Here is a 7,152-nt window from a genome sequence, read left to right as displayed (position 1 = left end):
CTGTGGCCACGAGGGAAGAAGAGGAAGGTTTTGCTTCCTATATGCCTTTGAACAGAGCACAGACTTTCAAAAGTCAAAGGAAAGCATGGAATAAGTGGAATAAAGGAAATAACAGAAGCTGAGGACATGAGGGAAGCTTGGCCCGAAGGCTGATCGCTCTTCTTATCAGCGATTGAAGCTTTCAAACTTCAAGGTTTAGTGGACATTTGTAGCATGAGAATTATTATTCGAAGACATGGGTGCTGTCAACGAGAAGGATTTGAAATGCTCTCTTCCAGTCCTGACTCAACTGCATGCCTGAGTGTTAGGTACAACCACCTTCAGAATGTTGCCTTTCTTTAAGTAACTTTCCATTTAAAACAGCATGATACTGGCATAATGACAGAGTCACTGATTATAGTGCTGGTCAAACTGGATGGTTACATGTAGATGAATCAAATTCATTCCTTATCACTCACCACATAAAAAAAGTCAACTCCAATCATACCAAGGACCTCAATGTAAGATCTGATACCTTGATCTGATAGAGAAGAACAGAAGAGACATTTTTCAACTCATAGACACAGCGAAAGACTTTATGAGCACAACCCCAATAGCACAGACATTGACACCAACAATTAAGAAATAGGAGCCATGAAAGCAAAATGATTCTGGACAGCAAAGGATACTCTCTTGAGTTCACGCACCCTACACAATGAGAAAAACATCTTTACCATCTTTATAACTAATAGAGCATTAGTGTCTACAATAGAATTCAAAACTGAATATCAAGAAAACAAAGAATCCAATTTAAAAATGGCGCAAAGATGACTAGCAATAAGGAATTTTTTAAAAAGTCATATGAAAACCTCCCTATATACATATGAATGGAATTTAAATGAACTCACATTACAATGGGGGAGACAATGCCTTAAATATACATCTTATGTAACCAAATTCTACCACAGTTACTGGGAATGAGTTACATCTTATGGAGTTGTTGGCCAGTGGAGTCCCATAGTACCCTCCCCAAGACCATAACAAGTGCTACTCTCCATAATCTACTAGTAATCTATAATACTACTAGTAAGTAGTAATCCATAATCTACTAGTAAGGCCCTGATGCTGAAGATGCAACTTACTTATGTCATCAAACGTGGGGAAATTGAAACTTTTGCCCTCCCAAATACTGCACCCCTACTGACTAGCATTCATGATGAATATAGGCAAGAAAGTAATCAGTAGTCTCATTAGCTAAAAACATTGTGACCTACAACAGTAACTTGCCTGCAGGAATATACTGGTATAATGAGAGCAGAATAATGAATTGTTTTTTAAGGCCTACTCCATGAAATACATTTAAAACCCAACCCAAAGACATGGAAACTGCAGCTGCCAGTGCTAAAGTGGCCAAGTACCTGAGTCTGGATAGGTCATGACCCAAGACAGGGAAATCTACAATTACCATTTTGTTAAAAGAACTTAGCAGTAATAGAAGATGAACCTAGCTAGGTTACAAAGAGAACAGGGCAGAGGAGTCAGGGCCACCAGAAGAGCACTGTGTCATGGGGAGTAGACAGAAGAACAGTAATGCACATATAAATGTCATAATGAAAGCCATTCGAACTTTAATGTCTATTTTGTAAAAATTAAGAAATAGAATACTATAAAAATCAGATTCACAGCACGAGGTTTTCATTCCCCTGAGACAGCAATGAACTTGGAATAACAGACAACCACTCTGAAATCTGTGATTTTGTCTTTTTTCCCCCTCCAACTTTGCACAATCTTCCTCTACATTTCAACAGGAAAATGCCTCAAGGTCATGAAATGACCTTTTCCCTATTATTTCTGGTGTTTTTCCATAGAGTTCATTCACTTACAAAATACACGCTCTTGTCCTGATTGTGCGCATGCTCAGGCACGCCTCTGTGTGAGTGAGGACACTCGCGCATGCACGCGCATGTGTGTGAGAGCGTAGGTCTATTTCACTCCTCCCCTGCCCTTTGTCTTAAGTACTAGTGCCCACTTTGTTTCTTGATCGAATCACTCCCCTCCTGTTGCTTGGATTTCTTTCCTGTCGGTTTTCTGCCCACCTTTGGCTTTCTACTTCACCATTGACCTCATTATTCTGGGAAAACTTTCCTGAAGACTGGAGAGCATTATATCCTCTCATTATATCTTTTCCCAGTAGTTTAAATTTCACATTTGTAGATTTGTCAGAATGATAACAAATTATTTGTTTAATGTCTTTCCTAATACTGAATGCCTTTAAGTATATTCTGGCAGGCTTCTTTGGTCCTTCTTACTGTGTCTCTTTGTATTAATACCTTTTGATGTAAACTGTGCACATAATAAATACTTATTAGTCATATCATTAAGCTATTCTTGACATGGGTGTTAAAGTAAAAGTTATATGAAATCATTTAGGGTCCCATTGAGAGATTCAAATAAAATTTAAACATACCCCATATAATTTTTACATGGATTCATTAATGACTATAGGCTAAACTCAGTAAACAACCTTATTATCTTATTTTTATATCACAAATGATTTTAGTATAAAAAACTATAAATAAGTTATCCTAGAGACTACATCATCATGAAGTTAAAAAGCATTCCAAATCTGTACATAGTAATTACAAAACAGTAGTCACTAACAATTTCTGTTAAATAGTAATTGCCTTTTAATAATGTTTTCACAGTAGAGAGAAGGCTTAGAATGAATATGTTAATCTGGCCAAGTTTTCAATACAAGCGACAGCTAGGTTAAACATTGTATAAGGATAACTGATGAATTAGAACTTCAGCGACTGTGGAGGGGTTAGAATGTTGCAGGTTCAGCGACTGTGGAGGGGTTAGAATGTTGCAGGTCCAGAGCTTAAACATCTTGAGCCGTTTTAGCCTTTTAATTGTCAAATAACTGATCGTGTACAGTATTGATGAATCCGCACCACAGTGAAGCACGGATTAGAATTCCATGGCCATAACCACTGTTATTTGGCTCCAGAATAAACTGTCCTTCACTCTCCTTGAGTTGAAAGCAGTGCTTTTACATCAACAGAAGTCATGAGTTTGTATCTTTTTTAACCATGCAGCTTTAAATTAGGAATATGATTCACTAAAGATATTCACAGTCAGGCATATCAGGTGCTTCAAATCATTTTCAGAAAAAGTAGAGTAAAAATAAACCCATGCATGTAGGAAGTCAATTGCAAATGGTGAGGGTCTGGGGTCTTCTTAGGAAGAAGCAAGTTTGGCATTTTGAGACTGCATATTGGGATAAATTTTGCCTTTGCCTAAAAGCCTGGAACATTCACATGTTCACTTGTCCAAAGTCAGATGGTTGCCTCACAGTCTCCTTAGACTTAACACTTGTTCTCCTAGTGCAATCCACCTGAGGAGCTAGGTCCGCCATCTGTGATATGGGGCTGCTTCTTCACTGTGTAAATCTCATACAGCAGAAAGGACTGACTGACTTTGCACTGTGTACTCTGGAAAGATTCTGTCTGGGACTTACGTGCTGAAGGCCATCATTTGTACAAGTCAGAGAGGGCGGGGACATTGTGCCGTGACAAATCCTGCCTAATACTGAAATAGCTTTGTGTGCATGTACCCACACACATGCGCACGCACACACACACACACACACACAGAGAGAGAGAGAGAGAGAGAGAGAGAGAGAGAGAGAGAGAGAGAGAGAGAGAGAGAGAGAGAGAGAGGCTTTATACACCTCACTCAACCGGAATGCCCAGAAGGAGTAGCACAGTGTTTATCTATCTGGAATTATTGAGCACTAGGCTGATGAGAACTCATTATTTGCTACTATAGATTCCTAGGCTAGGAAAACTATGTTTATGGTCAAAAGCCTAGGATTACTGACACAGGTCATTGTCATGTATAAATAAGACCAAGTATGGTCACTGTGGTGAGGAGTGAGATCACCCAGGAGGGTCCTCAGACGAGTGTGATACTGAATAGCCCTCTTGGAAAGAGCAGGAAAGGCAATGTAGTGACTTAAAAATTATCAGTAGCTATATATCATTAACATTTTCAAAGCACAGTGGTTTTGTGCCATGTCTGTCAAATTTATTTCTTCTTTATTTCTGCAAACTTCCCCTTTCAGATCATTACTCTTATCATTAATGGCAAAGGTATGTGGAGTTTTGTCAGGGGCATCAAGGTCTAGCATGTCTATAAACCATTGTTAAATAAAGTGGATTTTATCTAAAGCTTTATTGCTTGTTATCCCATTATTGTACAGAGGTCACAGATATTTGGTAATGGAGCTACTAAAGGGATAGAAAATCACAAAGAAGTTACTTATGGGATGTAGAAAATAAAAGATTTTTAGAAAACAGATGCCACCTTTTTTTTTTTTTTGGATTTTCGAGACAGGGTTTGAGACTACAATAATAATCATACTTTTATTTTTTAATATAATGTCTGTAAAGTATGTGGAGAATTAAAGTAAAAGAATAAATAAAAAATATTTAGCTAGATGATAGACAGACAGACAAACAGATAGATGGTTAGATAGACAGACTGATAGAAAAATAACCAAAAATATCATCAAACTGGGCACTCAAAACATCCAGCAGTAATCATCTGGGGAGTCCTTTTAAGGCATCTAGCTAGAGTTCTTCATCAAACATTCCTGGGCAGAACACTGAATCCCCTTAGGTGAGGCTTCTGAGTAAAAGAACAATTAGCAGCAGTTAGACAATGTCATCAAATCCATTGCTAACAATATCAGGCAAAAGCAGACCAAGGAAGCTGAAGATTCAGTTAGAGATCTTGATTAAGATTTCTCTTCCTGGGTGAGCTTGCCGCGACTAAACTTTTGACTTCCTTTTGTCCACTGTAGGTACTTTTATATCATAAGATCTAATACTAACATCTGTTGGAACTTGTTTATCTTAGAGCTTTTCTCAAGGGCATGATGCTTTTCCCTTTGGTCACAGAGTTGAGAGGGGGCCAGCGATCTTTAGATAATGAACCTTGGAGGATTCTTAAGCAACCCTGGGTCTGATGTGAAGGGGCAACCTCCTTACAGAACCAGTTTTGAAAGAGCAAAGACATCACATGGCAATTTACCAATATAATATATACTACATACAGTAGGTCATTAAAACTATATATATTAAACATGATATATATTATATATGTGATTTTCTCATTTTTCTATGACATTTACTATGCATATGTACCTCCAAAAAGGGCTAATGGTTCCCTTTATCAATTTTGTCTTATTGTGTTATATATCACCAAAGTTCTCAGTTTCAGGTTTTATTTGCAGCAGCATCATAATTTTAATCATTTTCTTTCATGGATGTCCTACTCCACTGAGCAATGTGCTCAAAGACAACATTGAGCTTTTAACATTATATTTACTATTTACTGTCAGAAAGATCAAAGACTATTTCCTTCTTTTAACTTGAAATAAAGCCTATTTCATGAACCAGGTGAAGCATGTTAGTTTTCTAAGTTTTATTTAACTGAGCTTCCTGATAAAATTACAAAAATTTAATTTTTCTCTTGGGCACATGGCATAGGCAAGATGGGTGAGTATCTTGGTCACCATACTGGCAGGAAACTCAGTAGTCACCAATGAGAACAAAACTGGAATGATAAACAATCTTATCCACTTAGGCACAGACCTGAAGGTCAGTCCTTTTGGGGTATCCCTCATGCAAGGAAATTGTGCTTGAAAAAGTTGAAATTGAAGCCAAACAGCCAAATTCTGCTATCAAGAAGGGTTTGAGGAGCGGCTCATCAAGAATGTCAAGACTGTGCCAGGGATAGTTGCTTGAACGTCACTGAGGAAAATGATGAAGTTCTGGTTGGTGGATTTGGTCAAAAAGATCATGCTGCAGGTGACATTCCTGGAGCCCACTTTAAGTAGCCAGCATGTTTCCTTTGACCCTGTACAAAGGCAGAAAGGAAATAGTAAGTTCATAAACGTATTTATCTATTTATATGTTTTTTGAGACAGTCTCTCTGTGTAGCCCTGGCTGTCCTGGAACTTCCTTTGTAGACCAGGTTGGCCACAAACTCACAGAGATTCACCTACCTCTGCCTCCTAAATTTTGGGATTAAAGCTATGTGCCCCATTGCCTGTCTTAAGTTCATAAATATTGGCAATTGAAACACAGCAATAAATTTTCTAAATTTTTTAATTAGTTTTAATTATTTTTGAGATTCCATTATAAGTTACAAAAATTATCATATAAAATATATAATAGAGAATAATTATTAGATAGTGGAAAGGTTTGGGGAGGACAGAAAAACAGCACAACAATACAGTTGCATGACACCACTGGTTTTAACATGGTAGGATAATGAGGGGTGACAATAATTCATTCAATGTTTCAAAAATATGAGAGGTTTTGAATGTATATAACACAAAAAGATATGTATGTCAGAGAAAACAGCTATATCAGTTACTCAGTCTAATAATTTCACACAATAGAGATCTCTTGAGATGCCTCTTTGTAGCACAAATATGTGTTTAAGTATGCTAGAATCTTTCAATAAAAATTTAAACATTGGGCTGATGGAAAGGCTCAGTGAGTAAAAGTGTTTGCTGCCTGCGTGAGGACTGAGGTCAATCTCCAGGATTCCACATGGTGGAAGGTGAACAGTGACACCAGAAGTAGTTGCCCTTGCACCATGGCAGAGATTGCACACATGCACACACAGTGCGAGAAACCACCACCAACACACTCACACACACAACTTAGTGCAGTTTAACTTTAGGACATCCTTAACTACTTGAAATAGCTGGGTTGTTTTGGTGCGTGCCTTTAATCTCAGTCCTCAGGAGGAAGAGGCAGGTGTAGCTCTTGCGAGTTCAAAGCCACCTGGTCTATATAATGAGTTCCAGGATAGCCAGTGCTACACAGAGAAACCTTGTCTAGGAAAAGAAAACAAAAAACATTAAATAAAACAGCAACAGCAAAAACATAGCTTTATCTGGAATTATTAAACCCATCTTATTCTATAACCACTGTTAAATGTTAGCAATAAATGGAACATGGCACTCCTATAAGTGGTAGCATGTATTGTAAACCAAGGGATACCTGCCACACCTTCCTGATCTGTCACATTACATAATTTACAGTATAATTACAAGGGGAAAACTGCCTAGAAAAATTAAACAAGATGTTGCTT

At 37.8% G+C, this 7,152-nt stretch overlaps 1 pseudogene; it reads left to right on the top strand.

Moving 5' to 3' along the window:
• The first annotated feature begins 5,539 nt into the window (after positions 1-5,539).
• Positions 5,540-5,940, top strand: LOC119800386 (annotated as a pseudogene).
• The last annotated feature ends 1,212 nt before the right edge of the window (positions 5,941-7,152 follow it).

The sequence above is a fragment of the Arvicola amphibius genome, chromosome 13, assembly GCF_903992535.2.
Source record: "Arvicola amphibius chromosome 13, mArvAmp1.2, whole genome shotgun sequence".
Classification (NCBI taxonomy): Eukaryota; Metazoa; Chordata; class Mammalia; order Rodentia; family Cricetidae; genus Arvicola; species Arvicola amphibius.
The sequence above is the reverse complement of the archived record's forward strand: the minus strand, read 5'-3'. Positions and strand labels throughout refer to the sequence as shown.